We start from the raw sequence: 22,709 nt of genomic DNA, 5'->3' as shown, positions 1-22,709 counted from the left end.
GCATGATGTAACAGTATGGATAAATGTAGAAGTCACAGTATAATAAGACAGATTAGCTTATGAACAAGGAACAAAGTTGAATACACACACACACACACACACACACACACACACACACAGAAAATAATATATTGGGTTGGTGGGCACACACAGAAAAGAATGTATTGGGTTGGTGGGGGACTATGGAGGTTTTCTTTTCATTTGAGTTTCAGTATTACTATTAAAATGATTGGGTCTTAAATAAACTTTTTCATAAAGAAAAATTTATTATTTTGGTATAAATGAGGTATTGAGGAACATTTATAGATGACAAAGATCCATAATCACATTTTTTTTGTAAGATCATGTTTAAAAGATTTACATGAGCTCTTTTGTCCCTCAAACACTCTTACATGATTCATGGCAGGGCAGAGATTTAAATCCTTAAGCCTGTTCTGGAACTCAGAATACATTTCAAAATTTTTTTCAATTTAAATGCAACTGAGTCTCAGATGTTTGGATAGCCTACCTTCTAAAGTCACACAAGTAGTGCAGAGTAAGGCTGGAGTTTGAACCCCAGGTTTCTGGCTTCTCTTTCAGTGCTGAATCTTAAAATCCTCTTACTCACTATAGGCAGAATTCTCATGTAGTTAGGCTCTCTTTGCCCCCATCCTCATGGTGTTGGGATGCTAAATATCACACTACAAACCTGAGAGAGAGTAAAAATAGGGTTAAGCCCAGGAACAATAGGTCAGGGATCAGTTGCTTGGTTTAGGAGGTAGGGGCGCTCAGGGTGGGAGTCAGGGCCTAATGGGTAGAGTCTCTCTTGATCTCAGCCTGTTAAATGGGCCTGATAACTCCTACTCTAAATTCTTACAAGGTGGTTGTTATAAAGTTAAAAGTAGATAATGGTATGCAAACCCTTTACCAAAGCTGAAAGTACAAAGTACAAATGTAAAACATGATTATTACAAGGGGCACTGGGTAGGAAGAAATGTACTCCCTGAAAATATATTTCTCATTCCTAGAAATATAATGTAAAATACTATTTTAGAGATGGTGTCTGAGAAAGGACATTGTGTGGACAATATCTCAATTTAACAATTTGTTCAACATGTAGCTGGCAACCATGGCCCATGTCTTGAACATATGTTTCTAGAAGGCAGAGGCTCTGGTGCATCCAGGGCTGCATGTAGAAAGGTGCCTGGACATGTACACTCACCCAGCAGGTTCATGTTGTCAGGCTAAGGCACTGGAAAAAAATCCTAAAGGGAATTCATTTAAAGTGGGACCAATATTCCAAACTAAATACAACCAAAATATTTGATTGAAACTTTATCTTGTGAAATAAAAAAATGAAAACAAGCTTATATTTATACAATAATTGTTTTAGTTACAATCATATACAAAAGGAAAAAATTGTTCTGAAAATCTAATTAACAGATAAACTAACTATAGTAAACATCCTAAGATCAAGCTCTGCCAAAAAGTTTGAAGTGTTTTTGATGTTCCTGAGAGCTTCTGAAGACATTTTTCTCTTCTGAAGCTTTTATCTGATCAAATCATCACTTTGCGGTCTTTTCTCTGCATTATCTGCCCTAACTCTGCCTTATCCTTATTTGTCAATGATTTAAGTGGGGTTCAAAGCAGTCTCCCTTGTCACTTAAATTAACTTTGCAAATCTTGCAGAAGATGCATGATTTCTCAATTTCATTTGGCAATTGATTTGCATTGTATTTGCATCATATTGACAGGCACCTGGCACATCTAATAATCTGGAAGCTTCTGCAAGAAGTCTCTGATCAATGTGGCTCCTCCGGGGTATGAGCTTCTAAGAGGGTCAAGAGGTTCTTGTCAGACCAGTTTAAAAGTGGTCAGGTTATTAAAGAATATCTATTCTTTAATTTGTTTCCATTTGGAATCTTGTAACTGCATGGATTCAGACAACAAACACTCAGGAGCATAGGCCTTCTGTACTCCATCTGGTGCAACTCAGAGGGGAGGGTGGTGCCAGGCATGTCATCCCTGAGTGCTAATTAAAATAATCTATTTTCTTCTGTGACCTGGGGCAAGCTTTTTCCTCTGTGGCTTCATGTGTAATATATTCTAATTTCAGTCCTGCTCTCCACCGTCTCTGTAATATAACACCAGTTCTCAGCTCTTCAGCCACTTCTTCAGTTCTGGCTCAGGCCACAGTACCACCATAGTAGACATGACTCATGAGACTGTAATATTTGATGCAGCAGGAGACATGGTAGAAAACATGGGGAGCTCTAGAGTGAGCATCTTGGATATTTGCCTCAGCAAAGGGCCAAGGGGATCTTCAAACTTACTTTGGTGTAATCTGAATGGACTATTATCAATGTAAAAAACTAGCTTGAGAGGATAAAGAGGATTCCACTGCATTGACTTCGGGCCTTTTAAAATTTGTGGTAAAAATTGATAACATAAAATTTACCATTTTAAATTATTTTTTCCACTTTTAAATGGCAGTTCTGTGTCATTAAGTACACTCACATTGTTGTATAACCATCACCACCACCAATCTCTAGAACTTTCTCAGCATCCCAACTGAAACTCTGTACCCTTTAAACAGCAACTCCTCGTTTCCTCTCCCCCAGTTCCTGGTAACCACTATTCTACGTTCTGCCTCTATGAATTTGATTACTCTAGGTACCTCATATATGTGAAATCATATAGTATCTGTTCTTCAGTGTGACAATATTTCACTTAGCATAATGTCTTCAAGGGTCATCCATGTTGTGACATGTCAAAACTTCATCCCTTTTTATGCCTGAATAGTATTCCATTATATGTATATACCACATTTTGTTTATCCATTCATCCAATGGATATTTGGTTTGTTTCTATATTTTCGCTACTGTGAATAATGCTGCTATGAACATGGGTGTGCAAATATGTATTTGAATCTCTTCTTCCAGTTCTTTTGAGTTGAGTTTGGTTTATCAAGCTTAATTCCTAAAATATGTCTGTTTTCTCTCATTTGAAAACACCTTTAAAAAATTAGGGGTAGAGTGATATTAATCTGCTTATTGAAAAAAATCTTCCTTTAGAGTTATAGCTATTGAAAGAAAAGACCTAAGGAGTGCCTGCGTGGCTCGGTTGGTTAAGCATCCAACTCTTGATTTTGGCTCAGGTCATAATCTCACAGTTCATGAGTTCAAGCTCCACATCAGACTCAACGCTGACAGGGCGGAGCCTGCTTGGAATTCTCTCTCTCCCTCCTTTGCTCTCTGCCACTTTTGCCCCTCTCTTTATCAAAATAAATAAATAAACTTTAAAAAAAAGAAATAAAAGATTTGAGAGTTTATACCTCCATATATCTTGAGGAAGAAGAAATAAACTTAGTAGTATTCCTGAAGCTTCAGAAGGAAGGATAACTAGAGTTTTGGAGGAGACAGTTTTCAGCTTAATATATGAAGAAGTTTTCTAGGTCTGGATATTACCCAACAAGGGCCTGAACAGGTGGGTCATGAGCAAACTGTCACAACCTGCATGGGGTAAGAAGAATCTCCAAGCTGCATCCATGACTAGGTGTCTCCAGACATTATCATCCTGCTCTTCCTTCCTCTTTCCTTTTTTTGAAATATTTCCTACTCATGATAGTTCATTTTGCACTTGATTACATATTCTGTTGTACAGTGACCTAATTACTTAATGTGTGTAAATCTTTGACTACCAGCATTTAGCAAGGCTTACATACATACTTTTCTTCAAACTCTGTGAGCCCAGTAAATTTATTGAAATGTCATATTGATGAGAAATTGGAAATGCTATATGAGTTCTCTCTCTCTCTTCCTCTCTCTCTCTCTCTCCCTCTCTGAAAGAGAGATTCTAATCTAATGCTGTTTGAATGGAATGAGGAGAGTCCTGTTTCTTTTCTTTCTTCTTCCAGGTACTTCTGTTCCTTCACCATCTTCTTCTATTCTTCTTTCTTCAGAAAAGAAGAACAGGTAATTATTCACCTGTGATATCAGGGAATCATTATTAGTCCAAGAAGTTGCTCTTCAATCCTTTAGGGAGTGCTTGTGCTATGGGAGATAATGCATATAAAGCTCTCTAAATGATGTAGCTAGAACTCCCCCATGTACCTTGTGAGCAAGGAGAGGGCTTGTTTTTAGAGAGCTGCCAGTGAAGCATTTCAAATGTAATTGGCAAATGATGTCTTAGAGACAATGCAAAAAATTCATTGAATTTTCCTAGCCTGAGATTGGAAGCCATCCCTTCTCTGCAGGGCAACCCAATGACTTATAATAACAACCTGTGGAAAATTATATTTTCAAGCCCCAATTTATTTCCTACCCACTGGAGATTATGAAAGGACTGTCACCCAGGAAACAAAAATAGCTTAGTGGAGTGTTTTGTTTTTTTTTTCAGGGCAACGGAAAAATTATGTTTCTTTTGCTGTTTTTAAAACAAAACAAATGCCTGGATGTGGGCCCAGGGTTACAGGCAAGACTGGAGCAGTGACAATAATAAGGAAGGAGTAGGCTGCTCGTTTATACATTTGATCTATCACCTGATCTGGAGCCTAATTAAAAGGCTCCATTCAGGTTGTCTGTTGGAACATTGCTGAGGCAGGAGATGGATGGCTGTGGTTAGTGGCTGTCAAGATGGTGATCTGCCTCAGGGCTAAGTCTGAGGGGTGGGCATTTCTTGGAGGCAGGTGTTGGGTTCCAGTCTCTATTCTCTAGCCTTTGTCATGAGTTTTACCTGGTTTCTCTAAATGTACAGTCCTTAAGACCCCCTAATATTCTCTGTCCTAGTTTGAGCTCCCTCAAAGGCAGACCCTGAGACAATGACTTGGGTGCAGGTAGTTTTGAAGGAAGTACAATGAGGGAATGAGAGAGCAAGACAAGCGAGAAAAGAAAGACAAAAATGTGTGCCGTGATCTGGTTGCCACTGAGGGCAACTGGGGCTCATCCCACTGGGAAATATGATGACTTTTTTTTTTTTTTTGCTTTTAGACTGTATGATTTTATTTTATTTTTTAATGAAATATTTTTATTTATTTTTTTCTCATTTTTTTATTTTTTAATATTTTTTAAATATGAAATTTATTGTCAAATTAGTTTCCATATAACACCCAGTGCTCATCCCAACAGGTGCCCTCCTCTTTGCCCATCACCCACTTTACACTCCCTCCCACTCCTGATCAACCCTCAGTTTATTCTCAGTTTTTAAGAGTCTCTTATGGGAAGATCCTGGGAAGATGGCAGCATAGGAGGACGCTGGGCTCACCGCACTCCCTGCTGATCACTTAGACTCCACCTACACCTGCCTAAATAACCCAGAAAACCACCAGAAGACTAGCAGAATGGAGTGTCCAGAGCCAAGTGCAGACTAGAGGCCCACGGAAGAGGGTAGGAAGGGCGGAGAGGGTGCGTGCTCCACGGACTGGTGGGAGGGAGCCGGGGTGGAGGGGCAGCCCACCAGCCAAGCAGAGTCCCCGAGTCTGGCTTGCAAAAGCAGAGGGGCTGGGCAGAGTGTGTTCCGACAGCAAGCGGGAGTTGACATTTGGAAGGTTATAAGCTAACAGCTCTGCTCAGAGAACAGGAGGGCTGGAGGACAACAGGAGGGAGAGTTGTTGAGCCCCGGACGACAGAGCACAGCTTGGTGGGGACCAAAGGCGCTTGCCAACGCTATCTCCCTCACCCATCCCCCAGCCAAAATCCCACAGGGAACCAGTTCCTGCCAGGGAACTTGCTTGCACCTCGCAAACACCCAACCTGTGCTTCTGTGGATCCATCCCTCCGGTGGGTCTGACTCCCACCTGGTGCTGCAGGGTCCCTCCCGAAGTGGGTCTCCAAAGGAAAAGCGAGCTGAGCCTGCCCCTCCTGCCCATGTGCACCTTGTGGATCCACCCCAGCTAATATGCTAGATCCCCAGCACCACAAGCCTGGCAAAGTGCAAGTAGCCATGACTGGCCATGCCACCCCAGTGAATCCCTCCCCTAGGAGAGGGGAAGAGAAGGCACACACCAGTCTGACTGTGGCCCCAGCAGTGGGCTGGGGGCAGACATCAGGTCTGACTGCTGCCCCGCCCACCAATGCAAGTTATTCACAACAACACAGGAGAAGTGCCCCTCAGTCCCACACCACTCCAGGGACTATCCAAAATGATGAAACGGAAGAATTCCCCTCAAAAAAACGTCCAGGAAAAAACAACAGCTAACGAACTGATCAAAAAGGATTTAAACAATATAACAGAGAGTGAACTTATAATAGTAGTCATAAAATTAATCACTGGGCTTGAAAACATTATAAAGGACAGCAGAGAATCTCTTGCTACAGAGATCAAGGGACTAAGGAACAGCCAGGAGGAGCTAAAAAATGCTATCAACGAGCTGCAAAATAAAATGGAGACAACCATGGCACGGATTGAAGAGGCAGATGAGAGAATAGGTGAACTAGATGATAAAATTATGGAAAAAGAAGAAGCTGAAAAAAGAGAGATAAAAAAAATCCAGGAGTATGAGGGGAAAATTAGAGAAGTAAGTGACGCACAAAAGAGAAATAATATACGCATAATTGGTATTCCAGAGGAGGAAGAGAGAGGGAAAGGTGCTGAAGGTGTACTTGAAGAAATAATAGTTGAGAACTTCCCTGATCTGGGGAAAGAAAAAGGCATTGAAATCCAAGAGGCACAGAGAACTCCCTTCAGACGCAACTTGAATCGATCTTCCACATGACATATTGTAGTGAAACTGGCAAAATACAAGGATAAAGAGAAAATTCTGACAGCAGCTAGAGATAAACATGCTCTAACATATAAAGGGAGACCTGTAAGACTCGTGACCGATCTCTCTACTGAAACTTGGCAGGCCAGAAAGGAATGGCAGGAGATCTTCAATGTGATGAACAGAAAAAATATGCGGCCGAGAATCCTTTATCCAGCAAGTCTGTCATTTAGAATAGAAGGAGAGATAAAGGTCTTCCCAAACAAACAAAAAATGAAGGAATTTGTCACCACTAAACCAGCCCTACAAGAGATCCTAAGGGGGAGCCTGTGAGACAAAGTCCCAGAGACATTGCTACAACCATGAAACCTACAGACATCACAAGGACTCTAAACCCATATCTTTCTATAACAACACTGAATGTAAATGGACTAAATGCGCCAACCAAAAGACATAGGGTATCAGAATGGATAAAAAAACAAGACCCATCTCTTTGCTGTCTACAAGAGGCTCATTTTAGACCTGAGGACACCTTCAGATTGAAAGTGAGGGGATGGAGACCTATTTATCATGCCACTGGAAGTCAAAAGAAAGCTGGAGTAGCCATACTTATATCAGACAAACTAGACTTTCAATTAAAGGCTGTAACAAGAGATGAAGAAGAGCATTATATAATAATCACAGGGTCTATCCATCAGGAAGAGCTAACAATTATAATGTCTATGCACCGAATACAGGAGCCCCAAAATATATAAAACAATTGCAAACATAAGCAACCTTATTGATAAGAATGTGGTAATTGTAGGGAAACTTAACACTCCACTTACAGAAATGGATAGATCATCTAGACACACGTTCAATAAAGAAACAAGGGCCCTGAATGACACATTGGATCAGATGGACTTGACAGATATATTTAGAACTCTGCATCCCAAAGCAACAGAATATACTTTCTTCTTGAGTGCACATGGAACATTCTCCAAGATAGATCACATACTGGGTCACAAAACAGCCCTTCATAAGTATACAAGAATTGAAATCATACCATGCATACTTTCAGACCACAATGCTATGAAGCTTGAAATCAACCACAGGAAAAAGTCGGGAAAACCTCCAAAAGTATGGAGGTTAAAGAACACCCTACTAAAGAATGAATGGGTCAACCAGGCAAATAGAGAGGAAATTTAAAAATATATGGAAACAAATGAAAATGAAAATACAATAATCCAAACGCTTTGGGATGCAGCGAATGCTTTGGGATGCTTAGGAATTTGTCCATTTCTTCCAGGTTGTCCAGTTTGTTGGCATATAATTTTTCATAGTATTCCCTGATAATTGCTTGTATTTCTGAGGGATTGGTTGTAATAATTCCATTTTCATTCATGAAATTATCTATTTGGGTCATCTCCCTTTTCTTTTTGAGAAGCCTGGCTAGAGGTTTATCAGTTTTGTTTATTTTTTCAAGAAACCAACTCTTGGTTTCGTTGATCTGCTCTACAGTTTTTTTAGATTCTATATTGTTTATTTCTGCTCTGATCTTTATTATTTCTCTTCTTCTGCTGGATTTGGGGTGTCTTTACTGTTCTGTTTCTATTTCCTTTAGGTGTGCTGTTAGATTTTGTATTTGGGATTTTTCTTGTTTCTTGAGATAGGCCTGGATTGCAATGTATTTTCCTCTCAGGACTGCCATTGCTGCATCTCAAAGCATTTGGTTCTTATATTTTCATTTCCATTTGTTTCCATATATATTTTTTTTAATTTCTTCTCTAATTGCCTGGTTGACCCATTCATTCTTTAGTAGGGTGTTCTTTAACCACCATGCTTTTGGAGGTTGTCTAGACATTTTCCTGTGGTTTATTTTAAGTTTCATAGCATTATGGTCTGATAGTGTGCATGGTATGATCTCAATTCTTTTGTGCTTATGAAGGGCTGTTTTGTGACCCAGTATGTGATCTATCTTGGAGAATGTTCCATGTGCACTCGAGAAGAAAGTATATTCTGTTGCTTTGGGATGCAGAGTTCTAAATATATCTGTCAAGCCCATCTGATCCAATGTATCATTCAGTGCTCTTGTTTCTTTTTTGACCGTGTGTCTAGATGATCTATCCATTGTTGTAAGTGGGGTATTAAAGTCCCCTGCAATTACTACATTCTTATCAATAAGGTTGCTCATGCTTGTCATTAATTGTTTTATATATTTGTGGGGGCTCCCGTATTCAGCACATAGACATTTATAATTGTTAGCTCTTCCTGATGGATAGACCCTGTAATTATATTATAATGCCCTTCTTCCTATCTTGTTGTAGACTTTAATTTAAAGTCTAGTTTGTCTGATATAAATATGGCTACTCCAGCTTTCTTTTGACTTCCAGTAGCATGGTAGATAGTTCTCCATCCCCTCACTTTCAATCTGAAGGTGTCCTCAGGTCTAAAATGAGTCTCTTGTAGACAGCAAATAGATGCGTCTTGGTTGTTTTTTCTTTTTTATCCATTCTTATACCCTATGTCTTTTGGTTGGAGCATTTAGTCCATTTACATTCAGTGTTATTATTGAATGATATGGGTTTAGGGTCATTGTGATGTCTGTAGGTTTCATGCTTGTAGTAATATCTCTGGTGCCTTGTGGTCCTTGCAATGTTTCAGTCACAGAATCCCCTGTAGGATCTCTTGTAGGGCTGGTTTAGTGATGATGAATTCCTTCAGTTTTTGTTTGTTTGGGAAGACCTTTATCTCTCCTATTCTGAATGACAGACTTGCTAGATAAAGGATTCTTGGCTCATATTTTTCTTGTTCATCACATTGAAGATTTCCTGCCATTCCTTTCTGGCCTGCCAAGTTTTAGTAGATAGGTCTGCTACTACCCTTATGTGTCTACCATTGTAAGTTAGGGCCTGTTTATCCCTAGCTGCTTTCAGAATTTTCTCTTTATCCTTGTATTTTGCCAGTATCACTATGATATGTTGTGTAGAAGATCGATTCAAGTTACATCTGAAGGGAGTTCTCTGTGACTTTTGGATTTCAATGTCTTTTTCCTCCCCTAGATCAGGGAACTTCTCAGCTATGATTTGTTCCAGTACACCTTCAGTCCCTTTCTCTCTCTCTTCTTCTTCTGGAATTCGTATGATACGGATATTGTTCTGTTTGATTGCATCACTTAGTTCTCTAATTCTCTGCTCATACTCCTGGATTTTTTTTATCTCTCTTTTTTTCAGCTTCCCATTTTTCCATAATTTTATCCTCTAATTAACCTGTTCTCTCCTGTGCCTCTTCAACCCGAGCTGTGGTCACCTCCATTTTATTTTGCACCTCATTTGAGCATATTTTAGCTCCTCATGACTATTTCTTAGTCCCAGGTCTCTTTAGCAATAGATTCTCTGCTTGTCCTCTATGCCTCTTTCAAGTCCAGTGATTAATTTTATGACTATTATTCTAATTTCTTGTTCCATTATATTGCTTAAATCGTTTTGATCAATTCATTAGCTGTCACTACTTCCTGGAGTTTCTTTTGAGGAGAATTCTTCCGTTTCATCATTTTGGCAGTCCCTGCGGTAGCTTCAAACTGCAGGGCGCTTCCCCTGTGCTGTTGGGAGAAACTTGTGTTGGTGGGCGGGGCCACAATCAGACCCGATGTCTGCCCCCAGCCCACCACTGGGGCCACAGTCAGGCTGGTTTGTACCTTATCTTGCCCTCTTCCAGGGGCAGGACTCACTGTGGAGTGGTGTGGTCCCTGTCTGGGCTACTTGCTCACTGCCAGGCTTGTGGTGCTGCTCCAATGGGATCTGGCCAAGGGCGTATTAGCCAGAGTGGATCTGCAAGGTGCACAGAGGTAGGAGGGGTAGGCTTAGCTAGCTTTGTCGTGGGTGGTCCCCTGCAGGAGGGCCCTGCAGCACCAGGAGGGAGGCAGGCCCGTTGGAGGGATGGATTCACAGAAGCACAAGTTTGGGCATTTGTGCGTTGCAAGCATGTTTGGTGATAGGAACTGGTTCCCTTTGGAATTTCGGCTGGGGGATGGGAGAAGGATATGGCACTTGCCAGCGCCTTTGTTCCCCTCTGAGCTGAGCTCTGTCTTCCAGGGCTCAACAACTCTCCCTCCTGGTGTCCTCTCACCCTCCCTGCTCTCTGAGAGCAGAGCGTTGACTTTTAACATTCCAGATGTTAAGTCCCCCTGGTTGTCAGAACTCATGGAGTCTGGCCCATCTGCTTTTGCAAGCCAGACTTCAGGGGTTCTGCCTTGCCAGGCTGGCTGCCCCTCTACCGCCCTGGCTCCCTCCTGCCAGTCCATGTAGCATGCACTGCCTTTCCGCCCTTCCTACCCTCTTCCGTGGGCTCTTGTCTATGCTTGGCTCTGGAGAGTCTGTTCTGCTAGTCTTCTGGTAGCTTTCTGGGTTATTTAGCAGATGTGGGTGGAGTCTTAGCAATCAGCAGGATGAGGTGAGACCAGCGTCCTTCAATGCCTCCATCTTCCATTGGAGCCAAGCTGATGACTTTTTAGAATATACCTCAGAATTGTTGCCCAAAGGACTGAATATTTATTTATCATTCCTCATTGGTTAACTCTGGCACTTCTGCCTTTCCTTGTGTGAGGCCAGCACATAGTCCACTGGTCAAGAACATTCTCAGGCAGAGACCTAGGAAACCACCAGCATGAATTGGAACTGTCTGTCAACATCTTCCCGGACAGGCTCAGAGGATACAAGTGTGGCATCAAAAGGGTTTTTTAATGGCTCCTTCTCTAGCATCTCTTCTTCCAATTAACCCGCAAACATAAGCCTGAACAGTACTCCTTGGTCCCTTCCTACTCTTTTTGTAGTCTCCCTGGGACATTTCATTCACTTATGTAGCTTCTACAATTGCTCATGTGTAAAATGGTGTGATGACAGCTTTTATAGAAGACATATCTTGATTTGTCTGTCCAGCTCTTTATCTTTTCTGGGAACTACCCCATCACCACTGTGTATTGTGGAAACATCTTCCAACCACGTGATTTCTCTGTGTCCTTGCCTGCTGGCTACAAGTGATTGGTTCAGAGATGGGCATCGCAAGCTGAGCCAACTGAATCATTTCCCTAGGGATTCATACTTAGGACTGAGAAAGAGTGCTGACACATATCAAGCTTGGGAGTTGTTGGTGGTCATATTCTACCAGGTGAACTGGGCCCAGTGTGAGCTCCTCTGTTGCTGTGAAGCACAGTGAAGCTGACCTTTTTAGAAGAGTACAGACAAGAGGTGGGAGAACAGTCCTGAGGGTGTTCAAGTGTGGTTCTAGTTCTTCCCGAGGTCATTCAGCTTCCTTGTCCATGGTTACTACAAAGTACCTTCTTTCTTCATTAACCTTCTACTTTACACTAACTTAAGCAAATGGGAGGAGCAGAGAACCAACTTGAAACAAATATGCTGTGTGTTTATGAAGTCCTTATAATAACCCTATGAGATGAAGTGTTTAGCTCAATATTGACATACAGCCAGCCCTCAACAAATGGAAGCTATTCTTATTTTTAATAATGGCTCCTGCATCTCTGTTCCTACCTGACCTTATCCTTGACTTTTGGTAGTTTCCTGATGAATGTCCCCAACACCTCAAACTCAATAGAGTTGCATTTCCCACCTAAGACACCACACCTACTTTATATAAATGGTCACCACATACCCAGAATTCTGTTCAGAAGCCTGAGAATGTCCTGAACTCTTTCTTATACCCCACAGCCAATCAAGTAACACTTTTGGTGAATTTGCCTCATACATATTTCTCAAGTTGATTCATTTCTTTACACTCACGTAACTACCACTCTGGTCCTTCCCTTATCATTTCTCATCTGAATTACAGAAATTATGTCTAACAAATCTCCCAACTACCATTATTTCCCTTTTCAATTTGGTGTTTTTTCAAACTTTCTGTTAAGGCAGTGGAATCCTTTTTTCAATTCAAATCTTACATGAAACTCCAATGTATAAAACACACAAAATTGAAGCTACTCTGGTTAAAAAGAGAAGAGTGGAGGATGCTTAAGCCCCTTCTACCCAACCTTGTCCCCACACCCTGGCCCTTGTCCATCCCACAAGATGACATGAAAAAAGAGGTTAAGGAGGAGGAGCATTCAGTCCCAAAGATATCAAGGAGAAGAGCATTCCAGACAGAATTAACACCCAGTAGACAGACCCTAAGGAGCTGGGCAGGTTTGAGGAGTTCCTGGCCAGTGCTGATGGAGCATGCCGAGAAGAGGGAAGAGTTGTGGGACAACAGTGAGGGAAGAGACATGGTCTGATTAGGTAGGGCCTCCTTGGATACTGGGAGAACTTTGGTTTTTACTCTGAGCGAGATGGGAGCCAGTGAAGGGTTCTGAGCATAATTCTTCCTTGGTTGGACTTGTATCCTAAAAGGATCACTTGGACAGAATAAACAAACAAGCAAACAAAAAGCAGAAATAAACCCATAAATACAGAGAACAAACTGGTGGTTACCAGGGGGAGGTGGATGGAGAGATGGGTGAAGGGGTGTGAGAGATAGAGCTTCCAGTTACAGAATGAATAAGTCAGGAGAATAAAAGATATGATATAGGAAATATAGTCAGTGGTATTGTTATAATGTATAGTGACAGATGGTAGCTACACTTGTGGCGAGCAGAGCTGCAATGCATAAACTTGTTGAATCACTATGTTGTATACTTGAAACTAATGTCACATTTTGTGTCAACTATACTTCAATTAAAAGAAAATGAAAAAATGAAAGGATTACTCATATCACTCTGTGGATAAGAGACTGTAGGAAGGTGATGATAAGAGCAGAGAGATCTGTGAAGAGGCTGTTGCAATGATTTAGGAGAGAGATGCCTAGCATGGTGGCAGGGGAGGTGGTGGTGGGGGTCCAGATTCTGTGCATATTTTGGAAGTGGAATCAACAGTATTTACTAAGGGATTGCATGTGGAGTAAAGGAAAGAAAGGTGTCAAGAAAGATAGTATTTTTTTTTTGTCTAAATACCTAGAAGGATAAATTCCCTTTAGTGTAGATAGAGAAGGCTGCAGGTGGAGTGGGTGTAGGTGCCACAATATTGACTTTATCACAGGTGAATTTTTCATAATACTTTATTGACATTATTTCAGATTTTTGGCATAAAAATTTGATACCCAATTATTCATTTTTTAATATGAAATTTATTGTCAAATTGGTTTCCATACAACACCCAGTGCTCATCCCAACAGGTGCCCTCCTCAATGCCCATCACCCACTTTCCCCTCTCTCCCACCCCCCATCAATCCTCAGTTTAGTCTCAGTTTTTAAGAGTCTCTTATGGTTTATCTTCCTCCCTCCATTTTTTTTTTCTTCCCTTCCCCCATGGTCTTCTGTTAAGTTTCTCAGGATCCACATAAGAGTGAAAACATATGGTATCTGTCTTTCTCTGTATGACTTATTTCACTTAGCATAACACTCTCCAGTTCCATCCATGTTGCTACAAAAGGCCGTATTTCATTCTTTCTCATTGCCAAGTAGTATTCCATTGTGTATACAAACCACAATTTCTTTATCCATTCATCAGTTGATGGACATTTAGGCTCTTTCCATAGTTTGGCTATTGTTGAAAATGCTGCTATAATCATTGGGGTACAAGTGCTCTTATGCATCAGCACTCCTGTATCCCTTGGGCAAATTCCTAGCAGTGCTATTGCATACCTAATTATTCAAAAATCAGATCTACTAAGTGAAAAATTTTTCACTTTTCAGAAAAAATTGATTTAAATAATAAAAACAGTAAACCCTCATAGCATATCTAAAATGTGAATAAATTTAAAATAAATTTTTAGAAATACATTTATTACATAAAGATCAGGCAAAGAAAATAAAGATGAGGCTGAGCAACATATAGTGAGAACTGCAGCACTTACTGCTTCAGTGCACACTGATCTTGATAGGTGGTCTCAAAATGCCCTTCTGTTCTTGAATGTTCTGCTCTTATACTGAATACAATGATGAGTGCACACAACAGGTAATTTCCAAGCATCAGAGAAGAATCTTCTTAGAGGCTTAGGTAGAGAGGGCTCACCTGGCTTGGGTGGCCAGAGTAGGACATTGTATACTTTATAGATGTAGAATCTACAAATATTCATGTTTTTAAACAACCGTAGAACAGTTGTATTGCATTTATAATATTGCACACCCAATGTCTAACACAAGCATAGCAGATTCCCCATACACTGAGAATGTATAAATGAATGAATATTGCTATAAAAGGCACATGCAGAGAGGATTGTGATAGCCCACATTGTTTTTATCTGCTTTTGACACTCAGCCACTGCCTTAAGGTGTCTTTAGATAGGACTGCTGACCACACTATTTCATTTTCCCTGCTCAATTGGCATAATTATGTATCCTCATCTGTCCCCCCAACTGTACCTACTGGAAATGTCTACAGCAGCAAGTTACAGAAAAACCTAACTACAGCAACTTATTTTGGAGGTGAACAGCCTAGGGATTGTACAAGAATCCAGCCTCTTCTTCAGCTCTGTTCTGCCATTCTTAGGTTGGATTTCATCCTTAAGCTTATCACCTCATGTTTTCAAGATAACAGATACACTTCCAGAAATTGCATGCTTACTCCAAGCAGAAGGAAGGGAGAGGAGATAAAAGAAAACAGTAACCATATCTACTTTCTTTTTTTACCCAGAAACCCTGAAGGTCCCTTTAGGTCTCATTAACCATAACTGTATTATAAGACTGGCTTTCACAAAAAAAGTCTGGCCAAAAAATTATTTGTAGCGGATCATACTGCTGCTCCAACAAAACCAGGGATCTGTTAAAATGAGGGAAATAGATATTAGGTAGGCAACTAATATATCTGTTATACCAACTAAACTGTAAAGTCAATGGCCACTGGATCCATTGTTTTCTACTTTGGTCTTTATTGGGGACCCCCAAGTACCACAGAAGAGAACTAGACACTTATTGGCTGGGTGGATTCCAGTGACACCGAGCCAGGGAGTCTGTCCAAGGCTACAAATCTAGAGAAGTTTTTCCTTTGATCTCTGGTACTTTCACTAACAACCAGACCTTCACCTTGAGATAAAACCACTGTGCTTCTGCCAAAGAGTGCTGCATGGCTCGTTAAGGGCTACCTTTAGCTGCCAAGACTCATCATCAAACTATCCTTGACAAATTTTAATTTTAGTTAAAGTAATTGGCCTAATATGAATCAGACTGATGGCCAGATTTCAGAACAGCCTCTAATAGTCCATAATATCCATGCTACCCAGGGGATTCAAGATGACATCGCCAAAGATAATTATTACAGGATGTAGGAGCTAATAGTGAGAGTTAATTAAAGGTCTTGTTTCACATATATTTCCTGCTTAAAGGAAGGAGATAGGGAGCTCTTGAGAGAAGTAATAGGTTTCTGGGGAAGGTAACTTCCCTTAGCAACTTAGAATGATGTCATGATTTTAACTTCAAAAAGTTTCTTCTCAGTACAGGGATAAGCCCCATGAAGAAAAGAGTTATAAATATCCAAACAACTTGGAGAAACTTACATATTAATCAAAGGGAAAGGCTAACAGGAAAAGTAGCATATCATATTATTAAAAGCACAGGTGTAGAGTAAAATGGACCTGGATTCAGATTCCAGCCCTGACACTAGTTTTGACACCTTAGGAAATTTATTTAAACCCTTGTAGTTGGTTTCTAATCTGGAAATTAATCTAATCTGACAGGCAATAGTGGTATCTTCACAGAATTGAGGCAAGAGTTAACATAAGATAATGAATGTAAAGCACATAGCCCAGACCTTGGCAAGTATCAACTGAACCTATTAAAGATGGTTATTTGGCAGACCACATTGGCAAGTGGGCCAGGGTTCAGGCTACTAGGACTGCCCACACATCCTCGTGTCCCCACCTCTGGTTTCCACTGTGTACATTGAATTTTAGTGAAGATAAAGAATGCTATGTCCCAGAAAGCTCAGAAAAATGTTTATTCATTTATCTGTTGGTATAATAACTTATTGAATGCCTATTGTGTATGTATATGTGTGTGTGTGTGTGTGTGTGTGCACATGCATACACATATACATTACACACATACACCCACATGGTTCAACGGTGTGATCCCTGCATCTGGAATCTGTGGATCCCAGTAGAGGAGACCTGTGTGTGTATCAGTAGGTACAACACAAAGAAGAGGCTGCTGGCCACTGCACAAGAGGGACACGGAAGCACAATGAGGGTACAGGGGGAGGGTCTGGAATGGCTTTGTGGGGAGGCATCAATTGAGCTGAGTCTTGAGGAGCTTCACTAGCACAGGTGGAGATCTGAGAGATCAACAACTCCAGTTAGAGGAGACAACAAGAACATGTAGGGCTATTTAAAAGGACCAAAAGTAATTCATTTTGACTACAGCTTTGGTGGTCAGAGCATCAGGGACCATTGTGAACATAGAATGCTGAGATTCACTTATAGAAGGCCTCCAATACCATCTTTGGAAGGGCAGGAAAAGGAGGGATCTGCAGGCAGATTTGTAGAGTGGCAGATGGCAATTTGGGGGAGTTACATCCTGCAGGCCTCTTGGACTTTATAAAAGCAGAGCCTCATGAAGAAACATGTTATTTTACCTTTGGAAGGGTTTGGGCAAAACCCTCTCTCTGTCTGTGGGAGCAGTGGTTGTATGTGCCCTGGCACATGGGACTGGTGGTGTTTCTACTCTTAAAGAGCAAAGTTTTATGCTTTTATTGTTTTTTTTTCCCTTCAACCATCTCCTAATTACCTCTGCATATTGTGAAAATATCATTGGTGGAGAATGGGAGGGTTCAGAATTTCCATCAAATGTCAGAATCTACTTACCATGCCTCCTCCTGCTTCCTGGCTCCTGACTCCTGTTTTATGAGGTGCACCAGGCACAGACAGCAGGCAAAAATGTGCAGGGAGTTTGAAGCACAGATATACTGCTTCCTGAGCAGTCAACAAATCACATGTCTGTCTCCTCCTCTCTACCAAGAAGATTTTCTTTCAAATGAAGTGCATGACCAGTGTTCAAAAGGGAGCCTTTCAACTTAATGGAAAACTGTGGCTAATCAATCAGCCAAGGACTGTCACCCCAAGCAGCCCTGTGGCTAGAATCGCCCACCTACCCATTAAGAACAATAAGAGCTGCTCCATTAACATTCCTTTCCCTTCATCTCCTTCACTTGGACCAAAGCTGGCATCGTAAGGCGAATTATAAACCACTGGTTTGGTTCATGAATTTTTTATTTCCTCCTTGCTCTCTTTTTGGAACTATCAGGTACTCCTCCTCTTCCTCCAGGGCTCCATTTTTCTGTGACAGCTCTCTCAGACTAAGACTTGGAGCCCCTGGAGGTGAAGTGCCCACCTTGAGAAATGGTATTGTCTCTGACTGCCCCATGGTTGAGTGGTGACAAGGGAGAGAGCCTTTTTGCACAGTGCAAGGGAGGGACAGAGGTCAGGGAAGGATGGGGGAACTCAGAAGTGGTGCCATGACCCTCTTTGTGGAGCCTGCCCAGTGCTGGGTGCACATCCTCAGAAACGACCACAGATGGTCTCTTCCATGGAGCATGATCAGAAAGTCTCTTGGTGATAATTAGCTTCCTGCAGTAGCTGCTAAAGCTCATTTACCCACGATTAGGGAGGAACTGCTTTGCTTCAATTACCTCTTCCCAGCACCAATAAAGTGCACATTGGCAGCTCTGAGCTCAGGCACACACTCTCTTTCATGGAGTAGCTCCAATTTCCATCTACAGTGATTTTATTATGGCAAAATATTTTACTTCTGATTAACTTGAAACAGTTTTTAAGTCTCTCTTTGCATTGAGAGATGTGAAGAAGTCAGTGAATGTATAGGTCAACAGTTTTGGGCAACAAATACAATCTTAGGAGTGGGGACTTGACCTAAAGTTCTTTAAAGCCCGGTCCCAAGATTTAAATGCCTTCTCACTCAGTCTTCCCTATTAGTTGAAATTTAACTGTTTCTTAGCTGACAAAATATATGTAGGAGATAATGTCTGTGGCTCACTCATACTCCCTTGAGTCTTAACATCTTAATACAGCCTTACAACTGCCTGAGCATTTTCTCTGGAGGCCAGAATTTATTCTTCTTACATTTTGGAAGACCAGAAGAGCAAGATAATGCCCTCCAGGAATAGGTGACAATGAAGGATGGATTGAGTTGGTGTGTAAATGCCCCAGTCCCTTTTTCCCTCTGGTAGATAACTCTGAAGATGGTGTTCTGCACTGGCTCTTGGAGTTCCCCAGAAAGATCAAGCCTTAGTTGTCTGTAGTGGTAATTAGCTCAACTCACCTTTTATTGGTTACTTCCTGCTCTGTCTTACTTTCCTACTCTCTTCCCTATGTTTCCTGGGATTACCTTCTAAATAAATTTCTTACTCTTGAATCCTTGTCTCAGCATTTGTTTCCGAGAGAACCAGACAGAAAAAAATTTCATCAAGAGGAACAGAATATCTAGTCTGGGTCTTGTAACAGTAAAAAGGCACAGGATTGGGGGCAAAATTTCTGAGCTCCGGGTTAATGATTTACATTGAGCTTCATAGAAAATAATTCAAATGTTGGGCTTAAGGTTCAGCAAATTATAGGTAACATCTTCCTAATATGCATTATGAAATTACAATAAGATGTGGGGAGATATTTGGCCTGAAGGAGCTTAACTATTTGACTCTAGTCAGTGTGCTGAAAAGGATGCATCATGCCTTGAAATTCATCTGGTCTGTTCTTTAAAATAACTGGGCAGACAGATCATAATGGGAAATTATATGTCTTGGCAGCCCAAGCAGATTGGGTGATGATCAGTCAACTGTTTAAAATTAACTATTTGTTCTTCCTTCTGTAATTTTTGCATTAAAGCTCTATTATGTGCATTGCACTGTGTGGATCATGGAGGATGAGAGGGAAAGGAGACAGAGGACCTGCCCCCAAAAGACTTATGGTTTTCTGATAAGCAAAAACTAAACTGGTAGACCCAAGGTCTTATACCTTCTCTATCTCTCTGTGACTGTGGGCAAGTTACTTCTCTTTTCTGGGTAATAATTTTCCATATGAAAAATTAAAAAAAATAGAGGACTAGATAATCTCTCATTGCCCTTCAAATTCTGATATTCTCTAACTCTTGTTTCCCAGTATTTCTAAGCAACATTTTGCACATTCTGTCTTTCAGAGATGAAGTCTTGGTATAAAGTTAATACAGAAATGTTTTCTATTTTTATTTTTTAAAAAATAGAACTACCCTATGACACAGAAATTGCACTTCTAGATATTTATCCAAAGAATAAAAAAATGCTGATTCAAAGGGACACATGGACCCAATATTTATAGCAGAATTATCAACAATAGTCAAATTATAAAAAGATCCCAAATGTCCATCAACTGACGAATGGATAAAGATGTGGTATATATACCCAATGGAATATTACTCGGCGATCAAAACGAATTAAACCATTTGCAACAATGTGGGAGGAACTAGAGTGTATTATGCTGAATGAAGTAAGTCAGTCAGAGAAAGACAAATATCATATGATTTCACCCATGTATGGAATTTAAAAAACATAACAGCAAACCTGGGGGAAGGAAGGGAAAATAAGAGAAAAACAGAGAAGGAGCCAAACCATAAGAAACTCTTAAATGCAGAGAACAAACTAAAGGTTGTTGGTGGGATGTTGGCTGGGGGGATAGGCTAAATGGGTGATGGGCATTAAGGAGGGCACTTGTTGGGATGAGCACTAGGTGTTATATGTAAGTGATGAATCACTAAATTCTACTCCTAATACCATTACTACACTATATGTTAACTAGCTTGGATTTAAATAAAATTTAACAAAAAAGAAATGTTTTCATATTTGTAGTCTATGACACAAATACTGTGATTAACATTTAAAGTTTATATAGTTTTTTAAAATGTTTGCTCATTTTTGAGAGAGAGACAGAGTGAAAGCAGGGAAGGAGCAGAGAGAGAGGGAGACACGGAATCCAAAGCAGGCTCCAGGCTCTGAGCTGTCAGCACAAAGCCCAAAGCAGGGCTTAATGTCATGAACTGCGAGATTATGACCTGAGCTGAAGTCAGATGCTCAACCGACTAAGCCACCCAGGCGCCCCAGGTTTATATAGTTTTAAATGTAGGTAACATAATTTTTCTTTGCAGGTAACATAATGTTAAATATCATCATCAACGATGGATAATTTGATTGAACTCTTTTTTTAATGTTTATTTTTGAGAGAGAGGGAGAGACAGAACATGAGCAGGGGAGGGGCAGAGAGAGAGGGAGACACAGAATCCAAAGCAAGTTCCAGGCTCTGAGCTGTCAGCACAGAGCACCATGCAGGGCTCAAACTCACAAACCGCGAGATCATGACCTGAGCCGAAGTGGCATGCTCAGCTGACTGAGCTACCCAGGCACCCCATAATTTGATTGAACTCTTTAATGGGAATTTAAGTATTTGGTTTTTTTCACTATTACTTTATTGTAATAAACATCCTATTGGATGTATTTCTTTTGCACTTTGTATAAGTGTTTCTACAGGGTAAAATAGCTGCATGTGGGAATTCTAGGAGAAAGGGTATAAACTGCAAAAATGCTAATGGATATTGCCAAACTGCCATCCAGTGTAAGTCTTAATTACTACATCTTTTAATGTTTCCCCCTCCAACTTTATTGAGGTAATTGACATATAGCATTGTGTAAGTTTAAGGTATACAATGTGATGATTGATATATCTATATATTGTGAAACAATGACCACAAAAATTAGTTACATCCTTGTCTACTCTGACATAAATTTAAGGAAGATAAAACAAAATCTGATATGTGAAAATGGCTTTGATAGAATTTTTAAATTTTATTTAAAAAATTTTAATGTTTATTTATTTGAGAGAGAGAGAGAGAGAGAAGAGAGAGAGAATGAGAACAGTGGAGGGGCAGATTGAGAGAGAGACACAGAATCTGAAGCAGGCTCCAGGCTCCAAGCTGCCAGCACAGAGCTAGATGTGAGATCCCACAAACTGTAAGATCATGACCTGAGCCCAAGTCAGATGCTTAACCGAGTCACCCAGGCATCCTGTGTTGATTGCATTTTAACTTTGTCTTTAAATATGAGTGATAGTCACCATGGTTGTTATTTGTTAGCTATTTTATTTCTTCTTTTCTCCGTGAATGCCTTTCTTTTTGATTTGTTAACACATTTATCTATTAAGCCTTCTGTGTGTTTAACGTGTTGCAAATATTTTACAGTTATATTTTGTTTTCCCTTCTGATTTTGGTTTTGCTTTCTGCTACTCTGAAATTGAAAAATTTAATGTAATCAACATGGACAGTATTTCCCTTCATAACATTTTGTTTTTATGGCAAAACTGATTTTTTCTAAGACAATAAATATTTTCACTTGTGTTTTTTTCCTATTGTTTTCTAAAAATTTCAGCTTTATTGTGGTATAATTGATATATAAAGTTGTAAGATATTTAAAGTGTACATGATGGTGATCTGATATGCCTATATATTTTGAAAGAATTTCTCTCATCTACTTAATTACCACATCCATCACCTCACATTAGTCTTTTTTCTTTTCATCTTCCTTTTTTTTGGTGAGAATATTTAAGTTCTACTCTTTTAGCAAATTTAATTTATAATTGTTATCAATTATAGTCAACATATTTTACATTAGATCCTTAGACCTCATTCAGCTTCTAGTTGAAAGTTTGTACATTTTTACCAACCTTGTCCTGTTCTCTTATCCTCCAGCCTGTGGCAACTGGTTTTCTACTCTCTGTTTCTGAGTTCAGCATTTTTAGGATTTCACATATAAGATGGCTTGTTATATTTGTCTTTCTTTGTATAGCTTATTTCACTTTTAGCATAATGCTTTCAAAGATCCATCCATGTTGTCCCAAATAGCAGAATTTTCTTCTTTCTCATGGCTAAATAATATTCCATCATATAGTGTGTATATCTATATCTATAAGTTATTTAAATATATTATATATATATAAATATAGTGGGAATATATTGTTTCCATATCTTGGCTACTGTGAATAA

Source organism: Panthera leo, chromosome E2 (genome assembly GCF_018350215.1).
Source record: "Panthera leo isolate Ple1 chromosome E2, P.leo_Ple1_pat1.1, whole genome shotgun sequence".
Classification (NCBI taxonomy): domain Eukaryota; kingdom Metazoa; phylum Chordata; class Mammalia; order Carnivora; family Felidae; genus Panthera; species Panthera leo.
The sequence above is the reverse complement of the archived record's forward strand: the minus strand, read 5'-3'. Positions refer to the sequence as shown.